The sequence below is a fragment of the Pristis pectinata genome, chromosome 23 (genome assembly GCF_009764475.1).
Source record: "Pristis pectinata isolate sPriPec2 chromosome 23, sPriPec2.1.pri, whole genome shotgun sequence".
Lineage (NCBI taxonomy): Eukaryota > Metazoa > Chordata > Chondrichthyes > Rhinopristiformes > Pristidae > Pristis > Pristis pectinata.
The window spans coordinates 32,312,197-32,328,147 of NC_067427.1; the positions used below are offsets into that span (position 1 = coordinate 32,312,197).

Consider the following 15,951-nt stretch of genomic DNA (forward strand, 5'->3'; position numbering starts at 1 on the left):
CTCCACTGTAGATCTGCTTCTCCAGTCACCCACAGGGCACAGTGACAAGCACTTCAGTGAAAAAAGCTGACTATAAATCACCAGCCTAACTTATCTTACAGTCTGTGGGTTAAGAAACAGAAGAACGTTTTGTGGTAAATTTCAAATTACCTTGAATTAGTTTCATAACACGTTTACTTACAGAGCTGGATAAAGACACCACACAGACCCTATTCAAAGGAGATGCACCAGCAGAGGTCATACAACAGGTCCACTTCGGATCTGGGGAGACTTTTGCCCTGTTAGCTTTGATTTCTTAGTGACTGGCTTTGCTTGGTCACTTCATTATTCCTTTACTTTCTGGATGGACAAGAAAGCAGCCTGTGGCCTCCAAACCCTTCCCAATTTCTGGAGATTGATGAAATGCTGAGTAGGAATGAGTGGTCTCGTTCCACCAGCTTAATTGTTAATATTTTCTAAAAATATTCCACCCTGTACAGAAATCTGGTTGAGCGCCATATTAGAATTCATCATTCATTTCCCTAGCTGTAGACTTAATTGTCTGTGAGTTAAATTTCATACTCTTTCAATGCTAAGTGTTTCAAACCCCCAAACTTATTGATTCCAGTGCACTCCACAGAGCCTCGTAAATTCTATCTTTGGTCAACTTGAGATTATCCAAATTCTATGACTGCTGGCCTAACCCACTCCACCCCATTCATTTCTCATCCCACTGACTTAGTTTGACGTTGTTGACCCCATCAATGACCTCCCACCTCCCACCCCAACAACCTTCTCCAGCCTTACGGCCCTCTGGGACACCTGTTATTCTGGTCCTTTTCACATTTCGAAACTAATGGCTTCACCAGCGTCTTCGGAGGCAAAGGCCTTAAGCCGGGAGTTCTCTTCCTGAACCTCTCTGCCCTTCTGCCTCCTTTTTCCTTTAAGGTGGGCAGGCAGGGTAGTGTAGTGGTTAGCATAACGGTATTACAGCGCCAGCGACCCGGGTTCAATTCCGGCCACTGCCTGTAAGGAGTTTGTACATTCTCCCCGTGCCTGCGTGGGTTTCCTCCGGGTGCTCCGGTTTCCTCCCACATTCCAAAGATGTACGGGTTAGGAAGTTGTGGGCATGCTATGCTGGCACCGGAACCCTTGCGAGCTGCCCCCAGAACACTCTACGCAAAAGATGCATTTCACTGTGTGTTTCAATGTACATGTGACTAATAAAGAAATCTTTTCTTGTCTTATCCTTACAATCTTCCTAACCTTTGACAAAATCCCACATGGAAAGCTCAGCCAAAAGGTTGGAGACCATGGTATCCAGGGCAAGTTGGCAAATTGAATCCAAAATTGGCTTGGTAACAGGAGACAGAGGGTGAGGGTGGACAGTTACTTTTGTGATTGGAAACCTATGGCCAGTGTTGTACCACAGGGATCAGTACTAGCCCCTTGCTGTTTGTTACATACATCAGCGACTTAGATGTGAAGGTAGGAGTTATGATTTGCAGATGACATGAAAACTGGTGATGTAGTAGATAAAGAGGAGGGTAGGCCTAGGCTACCGAATGATGTTGATCAGCTGGTAGGGTGGGCAGGCAATGGGAGATGGAATTTCATCCTGATAAGTATGAAGAGATGCAGTTTGCGAGGTTAGATGAAGGTAGGACATATACCATGAAGGGTAAGGCCCCAGGGAGTACTACGGAACAAAGGCACCTTGGTGTACAAGTTCAAAGATCAATTAAAGTGGCAGAACAGGTAGATAGGGTGGTGAAGGATGTGTATAGGATATTTGCTTTCATTAGCTGGGGCATAGAGTACAAGAGTGCAGGGATCATTATAATCATTAGTTCAGCCATAGTTGGGATACCGTGTGCAGTTCTGGTCGCCACACTAGAGGAAGGATGTGATTGCACTGGAGAGGCTACAGAGGAGATTCACCAGGATGCTGCCTGGGACAGAGCGTTTCAGTTATGAGGAGAGACTGGGTTTGTTTTCTTTGGAGCAGCAGAGGCTGAGGGGGAACCTGACAGAGGTGTACAGAATTATGAGGGCCGCAGAGAGAAACTTATCCCCAGAGCAGAAGTGTCCCAGACCAGAAGGTGTAGGGTTAAGATGAGGGGTGAGGGGTTTACAGGGGATCGGAGGAAGAATTGCTTCATCCAGCAGGTGATTACAATCTGGAACGCACAGCCTGCGTGGGAGGTGGAGGCAGAGACTCTCACAGCGGTTAAGCAGCATCTGGACAATTAATTGAATCACCAAGGCAAAGTAGGCTGTGGACCAAGTGCTGGTAAATGGGATTAGTAAGGACAGGACTTGATGGTTGGCATAGACATGGTGGGCCGAAGGGCCTGTTTCTGCACTGTTTGACTCTATGACTCTATGATCTGCTCCAACTTTTCCTTATTTGGCTTAGTGATAATCTTAGTTTGATAATTCTCCTGGGAAGTCCCTTATTACCTTAAAGATGCTTTATAAATACAAGCTGATTTTGTTAACACAACAGTCAAAAATCCCAAAACATGGAAGTAATAAAGAAATCATCTGCTGCTGCTTGGCTCTGCCTGTATCTTTATATCAAAAGGCAGGCTTTTTTCTGTCGAGGCTGATAATGTTAGGTTCTGCATACCTCTGTGCTTTCAATATGTTGCTCTTGCTTGGCTGGTGCCTTCTGAGTTGGACACTTGCCTGGTGAAAGCTTCTGTTTGGAAATCATGGGCACACATTTTCCTCAAAGTTCTCTGCATATAAATGGAACAAGTTATGAGAAGGTTTGGTTTAATGTCCTGACCTGCCCTTCTGATGGGCAAACTCCTGGACCTGGGATTCACACTGAACCACAATCCTGTCCAACCTTGTTAAATCATTAGGTTTGTTACAAACTGTTACAAAGACTGAATAAAAATGAAATATAAATTAAGAAATTAAAATTTGAGGCAGAGAATTGTAACGTGTCCAAGAATCCAATGAACAGTGCCAGGGAATCACTCACCATGCCTGCAATTCTTGTGAAACCCAACCTCGGTCATATTGTAGAGAGAGAAAATAAAAACATAAGAAGGAGGAGAAGGAACAGGCCATTCAGCCCTTCAAGTCTGTTTTACCACTTATCAAGATCATGACTGATCTGCTATCTCAATGCCATTTTCCAACACTTTCCCCAAATCCCTTGATTCCCTTTATGTCCAGAAATCTACTGATCTCCGTTTTGAAGAAAATGACTCAGCTTCGACAGCTCTCCAGGATACAGGTTCATCACCCTTAAGCTGGAAAGAGTGTAAAGAAGATTTACGAGAGTGTTGCTGGGATGCGAGGGACTGAGTTATAGGGAGAGGTTGGGCAGGCTAGGACTTTATTCCTTGGAGCGCAGGAGAATGAGGGACTACCTTATAGAGGTGTTTAAAATCACGAGGGGCATAGATAGGGTGAATGCACTCAGTCTTTATCCCAGGGAAAGGGAATCAAAAACTAGAGGGTGTGGGTTTAAGGAGAGAGGGGAGAGATTTAAAAGGGACCTGAGGGGCAACTTCTTCCCTCAGATACATAAATGGAACGAGCTGTCAGAGGAAGTGGTTGAGGCAGGTACAATAACAACATTTAAAAGACAGTTGGACAGATCACAAGATCACAAGACAAGGGAGAAGAAGTAGGCCATTCGGCCCATCGAGTCTGCTCCAAAGGAAAGGGGAAAAATAAAAAAAATATGAGAAATGGGGTGGGGGGGGGGAGTCTGCTCCATAAGCAGAGAAAAAACTATTCTAACCCCAGTTTCCAGCCTTATCCCCATATCCCTTGATACCTTGACTATTTAGATATCTATCTATCTCCTCCTTAAACGCCTCCAATGATCTGGCCTCCACTGCCATACGTGGCAAGGGGTTCCATAAATTCACTACCCTCTAGCTAAAGAAATTTCTCCTCATCTGTGTTAAACCTGTACCCTCTAATTCTAAGATTGTGCCCTCTGGTCCTGGACTCACCCACCAAGAGAAACAGCTTGGCCACATCTACGCTGTCCAGTCCTTTCAACACTTTAAATGTTTCTATGGGGTCCCCTCTCATTCTTCTGGACTCCAGTGAGTACAGTCCGAGAGCCGACAAACACTCATCATATGTAAGCCCTTTCATTCTGGGAATCATCCTCATAAATCTCCTCTGAACCCTCTCTAACATCAACACATCCTTCCTAAGATATGGGGCCCATACAGGTGAATGGATAGGAAAGGTTTAGAGAGATATTAGTCAAATGCTGGCAAATAGGTAGGCATCTTGATCAGCATAAACGAGTTGGGTCGAGGGGCCTGTTTCCATGCTGTGTTACTCTGACTCTATGACTCTGAGTTTAAATGTCTCTTCTCATCCCGGTCCTGAATGGCCTTTTCCTTAATCTCAAACAGTGCCTCCTCAGTCCTGGACTCCTCCGCCAGGGGAGAGATCCTCCCTGCACCCGGCCTGTCGAGCCCTATAAGAGTGTTGGGGATTTAGTGACATCCTGAGTATATGTCACACACCTACTGCAGGAAGGGAAGAGTCCAATGTTCCAGATGAAAGGTTTCATTGCGACCTTAGTGAAGACAAATTACGTGAAATCATTGAGCAAATGATAAAAACTGATATTAGTTCAAATGCTTTTTTTTAAACATTTCCCTTCCTTTAAATTATCAACATGCAAAATTGTTAGAAGGCAGGTTAGTTAGCAACAACAGCTAACAATAGCTGGCAATCTTTACACAGAGCGGTAGGTGACTGGAACGTGCTGCCAGGGGTGGTGGTGGAGGCAGATATGATAGAGGTGTTTAAGGGGCTCTTAGAGAGGCACATGGATGTGCAGAGAATGGAGGGATGTGGACATTGTGTAAGCAGAAGGGATTAGTTTAGTTCAGCACATCATCTTGGGCCAAAGGCCCTGTCCATCTGCTGTACTGTTCTATGTTCTATGTTCAGGCTGGCCCCATCTAATGTCATGTCACTTAATATGATGCAAAAAACCTGGCTGGATCTTCTGGTTTACATCTCTGTAACTTTGGACAGAGAATGAAGTTTGCAGACTAAGTTATCACAGACCTTGCCTCATTCATCTCCGTACAACCAGGCACGGATTGCCATTGGTGGATGTCTGGGAAGGACTTGCCAACCAATCTTCCTCGATGATAGTTGATCCATAAACCAAAAGGCTGAGGCAATTTAAACCAGACCAAACATTCTGGAGAGAGTCTGCTGTTTACTGCAGTTAATAAAATGTGTTTGAACATGACGAAGGTTAATGTGAGAAGAAAATGGACATAGAAATTTGTGTGTTTAGGACTTCGTGGTTAAATATCGCTACTGGGTGAAAGCTTTCTTGGAAAGATTGTGGTCACATCTGGTATCCAAAGCAAAGATATAGTCAGCAGAGTCTGCAATACTTCGAGACCTCCATACATCTGTTCAGAGAAGGTATTGTTCAGAACCTTTTCATTAGCTTTGAAAGCCTCAGCTTTCTACTTGATTTACTTCTCCTTCCTGCACTTACCTGAATAACATCCACCTCCATGTCCTTCTTGTGAATTGTCCATCAAATTCAGGTTAGTTTATCGTCCTATACGCCAGGGTTCAGTGAAATTCCTTGCTCGCGTGAAGCTCAGAGAGTAAACAGTACACATGCCAATAATAAATACAGCAATAAGTGCAAAAACAACAGAATGGTGCAAAGCACAGTCATGCAAACTAAGTTAGTGCAAAAATAAATGCTAAAGGGACAATAACAGATGAGGTAGAACTAAAAGTCTGAGAATGTGGCAGCACCACCGGGAAGGGGATGTGAAAGAGGTGATTGGTTCAGGAGTCTGATAGCGGTGGGGAAGCAGGACGACAGGGGTGGTAATTACCTTCTCCAACCTCTGACGGTTTCCAGGGAGCAATTCAATGGACTGATTCCTTCACGGAGATCTGTGTGATCATTTATTCCTCTATTTTTTCAGGTTGGCTACTTTTATTCCAGTCCTTTCTCTGCTGAGCTGCTCTCCACACTGAGACGTTTACCATTGCGACTCACTCTGTCCAGGCGCAAAAGGTGTGGCGGGAGCCTCAAAAGGTAAAATGCGTCTTGCTTCGCTCATTTCTTTTTAAAGTAAATATTTAGCAGATGGCATAATGGAGCAGCAAATGAAGGCTTCTGCAAAGGTACACAATGAGCTCCTATCAGTAAATCCTCACATATTACTGAACAGTCAGGCCATTGTACGAAGGGAAGGGAGACGCACCCTTGGGTGCTCTGCCTCCTGTGTATGGAACTCACTGAAAGATGATGTCTGACTTACAAAATCATAAGGGAAATAGGGGACAATGTAATATTAAAGTTAGCTCAAGATAAAACCATTTTAGTATCAGTCATGAATACAAATGCACTACAAACTAGATTTTAACAGCCATTTTACCTGCAGACAGAAAATGATACCACTGCTCAGTTTTCATGGAACTGCTACCATTTTATTTTTAATTCTTTGAAATCAATGGACTCCTTTTTCTCCTGCTCCTTAAACTCTGGTCATTAGATTAGGTTTTCTTGCTTCCAATACACTTCGATCTGGCAGATTTGAGGTTCAATCTATTGGAAGTGTTTCTGAGTTTGCAGGTAAGGCACCATGTATACAAGTGCTCACTGTCACCTCAGGGGCAAAAGTTGATGGATTGGACATTGCAGCCATCTCAACCAATTACTCTGCCAAACATTTATCACTTCAGGCAATTCTTTCCCCTTATAAAGTTGATAATCTAAACATGAGTCTGGGTGGGAGGAGGATTATTTGTTCACCTTAAGAGAGAAGATCCTTGCATAGTTAATGTGGATGGATTTTTCAAAGTAAGGTGGAGCCAAATGAATAACTGCCAATTATCCACACACGCACGCGCGAACACACGCACGCGAGAGCACACACACACACACACACACACACACACACACACACACACACACACACACACACACACACACACACACACACACACATCCTGATGCTACACAGCTGACAGGTTTACACTCTGAAATACTTTAATAGCAAACAGTGCCCAATATCCCAGTCTAATCTTTATCAGTGAGCGTGACAAAGGACTGGTATTTAAAGATTACATTTCTATAGACGAGATTCTTGTTTAGTCAGCATTAACAGTGATGGTAGATGTCACTGACTTCAAAGAAACCCATCCACAGTGTGGGCTTTTCCTTTTGCAATATTCCATGCCACGAGGCACCTTCTGCGGGGCATCTGTGATGGCCAACACCAGTGAACTCTTTATGCAGGCTAAGCTGCAATCACATTGAAAAATTCATTTATCTGGCAAATTAGGAAGCAAAGAGAACTTAGTTTGCTTAACTTTTTCAACATTTTAAAGAAAACACAGTAAAGAAATAGCTATGTATATGGATATAAGCAGAAGTAAACTTTAAATATATAGAGATTAGTTTTCATTATTTTTAAACCATCAAAATTTTAAATCTTAATCTGATAAAATGACAACACATATATAAAATGATACTTTTAAGAGCAGGAATAGTGTTCAGCAATAATTATATCTTAGTACAGTTAAAATCACAGTCAAATCTCATTCAACAAGCATTTTCAGTAGATTTTCGTCGAAGAGGCAAATGGGATTAGTATAGATAGGCACGATGGTCGGCGTAGACATGATGGGCCAAAGGGCCTGTTTCAATGCTTTACAACTCCATGACAAACATTAAAGGTCATGCCAAATCACTGAATCCATATGAGCTGCATCTGCAAAGGCTACAACAGCACCTCTGTTGGAGGAGCAAGGTATCACAGCCATCTTGCACTGATCCCCACGTTTAACTGTGTACTGTATTTACAGCTGCTGTTAGTTTTACAGAGTGAAGGCAGCAAACAACCGCAAATTCCAAATTTTACTTAAAAAATTGGGATGAGATCTGCACTTCCTAACCATTTCCTTCCTTATTTCCTTCAGTGACGTATTGTAGTCACACTTTGAGTCAAAATTTATCACGGCAAGTTGTTAAGTCAACATACTCATCGGTTTTACTGGTTCCATTTTGCTGATGTAGCTGCAGGTCTGGATGACCTGGTGGCCTCTGAAGGCAGGTTCTAAATCTTACCCCCACATTGTCACAATGCTGAATGTAAAATTCATCAGCAAACTGTGGGGAGTTTCATGGGCAACATACTAGGTCTATTTAAGAATAAAAGTTCACTTAGAAGGGAAAGGAATCAGGTTTGAACAAATTTACTCTGAACAATAATCACAGTTTCTGAATCATAATGCAATCCATATCATTTTCTTCCGGAGAACTTTGACCATTTTGATTTCTCAACTTTCTTTGTGATTTTAATTGTGGCAAAAATGAGGGATTGTTTTAACATTAAATTCTAGAATTGGAGTCATTGGATAGCTTTTTCAAAGAATACTCACAGAGAACTGAATAACCTCTTGTCCAGTATGATTCCATGATAATTTTACTTCCAAATTTCAGTTTCACTTCATGGAATAGAAAGAGGCTTCTTATCAAATCTCTGAAAACTTGAAAATGCCCCTCATTGTGTCAAATCACTTCCTTGAAGCTCATCAGTTGCTTTGGTACAAAAATGGTCCCCAATCTTTGTGCATTAAGGACCCGTTCAGATTCAGGTCCTTTGGTCAATATTTTAGCGAAGACTTTGGCCCTCTTAAACCGTCTGGTTCCTTTCCTAACATGCCAGAACAGGGAATTTCATTAATGTAATGTGAATTTCATTGATGAGCTAGATGCTAATGAAGTTAATGTGCAATTTGATCCCATGAAACTCTTACATTTCCTCGATAGTTTAATAATAAATGAATGGGAATATCACAAAGGAAAGGTGCCTGGTTGGCAAAGAGTTCTTCATGGTCATGTTCTCAATGGCTTAATAATAAATGGAGGAGAATTTCACTGAGCAAAGAAGCCTGGTTAATAATAAAGTGGGAATTGGCAAAAGTTTGCTCACAGTCACATTAGAGTAAATGGCTACAGACTAGATTGGGAGTCATACCGATGAGTTCCTGCAGTAGCCGTATTCTTTCTCTGTTGGAGAACATTATGTGAGACCTGGCTTGCTGCTAAGAAAACCAAAATGGAGAAATCTTCTTTCGTGTCCAAGTCAGCAGTTAAATAAACATCAGTGAAGTGCTGAAACTTGTACTATCTACCACTCACACACAACTAAAAGAAGTGAATACTTGTGAATACTTTACAATGATATAAGTAGACTCTATTTATAAGTAGATGTGAATACTTGAAGTAACGTTCAGGAGATTGAAAGTAAAGAGGTGTTATCAATCAGAAAACGCCTGTATTGAGAGAAATGTAATATAGGCTCAGAATATTCAATGGACAATCATGGCAACATGACATCAATGGCATTTTTTCTTCAAAAAAATGGATGACATTCGCATGGCTCATCCATTGACATCTTTATCATTGTAGTTGTCCCACAATTTCCCTTTGAAATGCAGGACATCCACCCAGCAACAATGATGAGACTATCCAGGTGAGGACGGTGTGTCTCATGGAAGAGAAATTGGAAGAGAAACTCAAATTGGGGTATTGGGAGAGTAGGTGGGGAGAGATAAGAACCTTGAGCCATTCCCATGGAGAAATGGAGAACAGAATGACAAGCAAACTGGGGGCAGGAAATCACCTCCAGCAACAGAAGATACTTGGCTGTAGATTGTAATACTGGCACGTGTTGGAATTGGCACCACTGTACTATAAAGCCGAAATGAGAATGCTCTGAGTAAAAAATAATTAATATATTAATTGTTTGGTTGATTTAATGTTTTATCTGTCCTGAATAGATTGGCTAATTGGTAAATTAATTCTTTGATCTACCTTAATTCAAAACAACAAAGGCAGTGGTTGATGTCTTTGAAGTAAGTCACTGTCGGTTTTGCCCGAGGACCCATTGACACTAATTAATAGGCTTCAAAAGATGGCGTTGTAATTTTTGGCTTTGAGTTTCTATTTATAATTAAAGAGAGTTACAATTCATCATTTTCCTCTTCTGCTCTGTAATTTTACTTACATGACTGATGCACGCTGGATTTTAAGGGATCCAAACTTCTCTTGCCCTTGGATATAAAACCCAACTCATACTTTTCATGCATCTTATACATCCAATGTGGGTCTTCATCATTCAGTCCTCTTCTCCAGCCCCGCTAAATGAAAAATAAAGCACTTATGTACTTTGGGTTAATCATTATGAATAGCAATTTTCTTTTAAATTTTTTTTTAAATTTTATTTACAGCGTGGTAACAGGCCCTTCCAGCCCAACGAGTCCGCGCCACCCATTTTAAACCCCCAAATTAACCTACCCGTACATCTTTAGAATGTGGGAGGAAACCGGAGCACACAGAGGAAACCCACGCAGACACGGGAGAACGCACAAACTCCTTACAGACAGCGACGGGAATCGAACCCCGATCGCTGGCTCTGTAATAGCGTTGCGCTAACCGCTATGCAAAATATGGTTTGTTTAAAGTCATAATTTCATATTTTTCTGATAGTTCAACATTAAAGGCTTTGTAAATGATTTTTCTCTTCTCCAATTTTGCATTCGGTTTTGTCCAGCTGTGAAATTCTGTGAGCCAATAATCTAGTGATTCCACACCTGTAAGTTTTTTGTAGTGCAACTAGTATATTTTAAACTTGAGCATACAAATAGTACTGTTGGCACAGAGGCTGTGTAGGTCCTGCCGTGTGGAAAGAATTGGAAGATCAGTTCCAAACAATGCTTCAAGTTGTTTTCAAAGCAGCTCAACTTCATCCTAATTGCTGCCTTTGCAAACCAGGCATGGCTGTAATATTAATTTAATCAGTATGTACAATTTATTTAACTATTGCGTAAAGGAGAATAGGGAGTTATAAGCTTTATATAAATGTGAACCCCCCAGCTAGCGCAGTAGGAATCTGACTCAGAGCTGTATATTTTGGACACTTTCTATCAATTTCAGCTTTAGCCTAAGAACTGGGAGCGATAACCAAATTCCAACTGAGCAGACAATTTGATGTGCACTCCAAGGTAAAATCATGACGCCATTAATATAAGTAAGCAGTGTTCTTTAATGAGATGCAGTATCTAAACCATATAATGTAAACCCCAGAACCATGACACTTTTGTGCAGATCAGTTGTCAAAGCTAACAGAAAACGTTGTGGATGCCGGACATCTGAAACAAAAACAGGAAATACTAGAAATAGGTTAGACAGCATTGCATAGAAAGGGAAACAGAATAATGTTTCTAGTCAATGAATATTGAAGAATGGTCATCAGCCTGAAATTTTATCAATTATCAGGTCAGTTGTGGTAGTTATATTTAATATTTAATAACTGTACTCAGAGAAAGAACACAATGATCTCTTTTGCTGACCTTTGTCTCGTTTTGGTAAACTGTCAGATCCGTATGAAGAATTCGCCATTTGCTGAACCTCTGAGTGACTTCAATGCCTCAATCTTTGATTCTAGTGAAGTGCCAGAATACGTTAAGTTCATTCTATCCATGATTTGCTCTGTTTACCCGGTCCTTAACCTGGCCCTGGCAAATTTCAGATTGCGTATTATCAGAAAAGTGGGGACAAATGGCTTGAGCAATACTCCAGAAGCAGGAAAGAAAGATCTTTTGCCTGGTGCCTCTCACAACATCAGGGCATCTCGCTGGGCTTTGCAACTCATTAAGTACTTTCAAAGTGTGCCAAAGTTTAAAAGTTGCACCATGAAAATTTGAAAGGTGTGGTGTCAGCAAGAAACACTGCAGCCAAATTGTGCACAGCAATGTCCCACAGATAGCCAGGGAATAGCGGCTGGTTGGTTGAGAGATTACTGTTGAGAGGGACATCAAGAAAACTTCTCTGCAGTTTGAAATTGTGTCACTTATGCCTGACTGACTAGGTATAATGCATCACCATAACACCTCACCAATAGGATGCAACCTCCAATAACACAGCATTTGAGTACTACATTGTTGTATCAGCCTAGAATATGCACTCATGTCTCCAGATGTTTGACTCAAAGGTGAAAATGATCCAATTGAATCAAGGTTGAGATAGGGAAGGGGTCTGGTTTAAGCAAAGCTGATTTGTGCCTCTAATTGTCAGTGTTCTAAATCCAAAGAACTGCTGCATAACTCAACCAGTGAAAATACTGGAACATGAAGAGTGCGGTGGGGATGGGGCAGTGGCTAAAAGAATGACCAACAGTGATATGCCAGAAAAGTGTGTTAATGTATATATTGTATTCCTGTAAAATGATCTGGATCTGTAATTAGATGAGTTACTCCAGCGAAGCATTCTGTTACATGCCAAAGGCATTTGATTTCTTATTTATGTTTAAACAAGAGGACAATCTGCCAGCAAGTGCAGTCATCTATCCTCCAGGAAAATCAACAAGCTTTTTAAAAATAACATAAACCAACAAATTTGTTAACGTTTAACAGTCAGACGATCGACTGTTTACCTTGGGTTAGGGACAACTGCAGATTTAGGAATGATATATGCATTTTGGTTTGCACAAACTTAATTTTAAATGTCCATATCCAAGTAGATGACGGGCATTGGCTTGTAAAGCAGAGTTTGTACCTGACTGTGAACCACTGCCTGTGCCTGACTCTGCAATGCTACTTGGGCCTGACTCTGCACCATTACTTTTGCCTGTAGACCTTCCTGCGGAGAGGTTGTAGGTTTAGAATTGGTAACGTGACAGTGTATTCCATGTTACATACAAAACAGCAGTGAAGTTAAAACTATTTCTGTCTTATAATTCAAGCATTTTTCTTTTTTTGGTTTAAGGAATGGATTTCCCTTCACTCTTGCATCATCTCAAGTACAATATTAGCCTTGGGTCAGAAGTAATTCTGTTTCCAATTAAAATTCCTCTGTCTTGTGCACATAAGTAAAACTCAGCCACCTGCTGCCAAGTTTGCAGACAGTGAGATGTTCCCAGACACATTTACTGTACATCAATAATTATACAATGTGAAAAGGGAACATTCTGGAAGAAGGAACTTCAAAGTCCAACAGTTCAGAACTTTTATGACAGTTTTACTAACTTTTCACATTGTTTTAAGGAGATTTAATCATTGTACTTGCAGTTGGAATTTTCCCATCAACTTCTCCTCATAAATTTTTGAGGTTATTTTGGGAATGGCCATTGATGCATGCATTTTCAGACTGCTGCTGGTCTAAGTGCCTGCTAAATGTGTCCTGGCAACTGGGAAGAGAGGTTCTGCAGAGATTCATTGAATCAAAATTTGCAGGAAACTTTGAGCATAGAAAATAGAACAGTGCCGCACAGTACAGGCCCTTCAGCCTCCAATGTTGTGCTGACCTAGATAAACATTATCCACATTCTATCTATCCCCCTCTCTACTTCACCTCCCATAACCCTCTGTTTTCTTTTCATCCATGTGCCTCTCTAAGAGTCCCTTAAATGACCCTATTGAATCAACCTCTACCAACACCCCCCCCCCCCACCAGCAGGCACCCACCACTCTCTGTGTAAAAAAAACACCTCTGACTTCCCCCTTGAACTTTTCTCCACACACCTTAAACACGTGACCTCTAGTATTGGCCATTACGGCTCTGGGGAAAAGATGCTGGCTGTCTATGTCTCCCATAATTTTGTATACCTCTATCAAGTCTCCTATCATCCTCAATCGCTTCAAAGAAAAAAGCCCTAACTCGTTCAACCTCTCCTCATAAGACATGCTCTCCAACCCAGGCAGCATCCGTGTAAGTCTCCTCTGCACCCTCTCCAAAGCTTCCAAATCCTTCCTATAATGTGGTGACCAGAACTGAACACAATATTCCAAGTGTGGTCTAACCAGAGTCTTATGGAGCTGCAACATTACTTCGCGGCTCTTGAACTCAATCCCCCGGCTAATGAAGGCCAGCACACCATACGCCTTCTTAACCACCCTATCAACTTGTCCGGCAACTTTGAGGGATCTATGTACTTGGACCCCAAGAACTCTCTGTTCCTCCATACTGCTAAGAATCCTGCCATTAACCATGTACTCTGCCTTCAAGTTCGTTCTTCCAAAGAGTACCACTTCAGACTTCTCCAGATTGAACTCTATCTGCCAGTTCTCTGTCCAGCTCTGCATCCTGTCAATATCCCGTTGCAACCTATGACAATCTTCTGCTCTATCTACTACACCACCAACCTTCATGTCATCTGCAGACTTACCAACACATCTTTCCACTTCCTCATCCAAATCATTCATAAATATCATAAAGAGCAGGGATCCCTGTGGAACACCACTAGTCACTGACCTCCAGGTCGAATACTCCCCTTCTACAGCTACCCGCTGCCTTCTCTGAGCAAGCCAATTTCAAATCCACACAGCCAATTTTCCATGGATCCCATACTTCATGACCTTCTGAATGAGGCTATAAGGGGGAACCTTGTCAAATGCCTTGCTAAAGTCCATATACACCACATCCACTGCACTACCTTCATCAATCTGTCTTGTCACTTCCTTGAAAAACTCTATTAGGCTCGTGAGGCATGATCGGCCCTTCACAAAGCCATGCTGACTATCCCTAATAAGACTATGCTTCTCCAAATGCTCTTAAACCCTGTCCCTAAGAATCCTCTCCAATAGTTTGCCCACCACTGATGTAAGACTCACTGGTCTATTATTCCAGGGATTATCCCTTTTACATTTCTTGAACAATGGAACAACGTTTGCCATCCTCCAATCCTCCGCTACCACTCCTGTGGCCAGGGAGGACTCAAAGATCATTGTTATCACTCCAGCAATCTCTTCCCTCACTTCCCATAGTAACCTGGGGTATATCCTCTGTGACCCCGGGAACTTATCTATCCTAATGCTTTTTAGTAGCTTCAACACTGCTTCTTTCTTAACCTCGACATGCTCCAACACATTTGCCCGTTCTATGTTAACCTCACATTTGTCTAAGTCCTTCTCCCTGGTGAGCACTGAGGCAAAATATTCATTTAGGACCTTCCCTACCTCCTTCACCTCCAGACACATTTTCCCCCCTTATCCCTGAGTGGTCCTACCCTCACCCTAGTCATCCTCTTGTTCCTTATATGTGTAGAACACCTTAGGGTTTTCCTTAACCCTACTTGCCAAGGCCTTCTCATGTCCCCTTCTAGCTCTCCTAAGTCCCTTCTTAAGCTCCTTCTTGGCTACCCTATAACTCTCAAGAGCCCTATCTGATTTTTGCTTCCTAGACCTTAAATATGTTTCCTTCTTCCTCATGACTAAACCTTCCACCTCTCTTGTTAACCATGGTTCCTTCACCCTACCATCCTTTCCTTGTCTCAGCAGGACAAACCTATCTAGAACTCCACGCAAGTGGTCCCTAAACAACCTCCACATTTCTGCCGTGCATTTACCAGAGAATACCTGTTCCTAGTTTACACTCCCAAGTTCCTGCCTAATACCATCGTAATTTGTCCTCGCCCAGTTAAATACTTTCCTGTAATGTCTGCTCCTATCTTTGTCCATGGCTATGCTAAAGGTCGGGGAGTTGCTGTCACTATCCTCAAAATGCTCGCCCACCGAGAGACCTGTCACCTGACCACGTTCATTGCCTAGTGCTAGATCCAATATGGCCTCTCCTCTAGTCGGCCTGTCTGCATACTGTGTCAGGAATCCTTCCTGTACACACCTAACAAATTCCCCCCCATCTAAACCTTTTGCACTAAGGTGGTGCCTATCAATATCAGGGAAGTTGAAGTCTCCCATGACAACAAGCCTGTTATTTTTGCACCTTTTCAAAATCTGTCGACTTATCTGCTCCTCAGTGTCCCGGTGGCTATTTGGGGGCCTGTACAATACTCCCTTCCTGTTTCTGACTTCCATCCACATTGAACCAATAGACGATCCTTCCAATATGTCCTCCCTTCCTACAGCTGTGATATTATCCCTGATTAACAATGCCACCCCCCGCCCCTTCTACCCCCTTCCCTA

The 15,951-nt window shown here is 42.2% G+C and overlaps 1 protein-coding gene across 11 annotated transcripts in view; it reads left to right on the forward strand.

The window, feature by feature from the left end:
* The window catches only part of LOC127581976 (tenascin-like), a 283,091-nt gene that overhangs the window by 177,661 nt on the left and 89,479 nt on the right, over window positions 1–15,951 (forward strand). For all 11 annotated transcript variants that reach the window (XM_052036811.1, XM_052036810.1, XM_052036813.1 and 8 more), the window contains one exon: window positions 5,943–6,055. The gene's annotated coding sequence lies outside the window, so the exon portion shown is untranslated. The remainder of the gene's footprint in view (window positions 1–5,942; window positions 6,056–15,951) is intronic.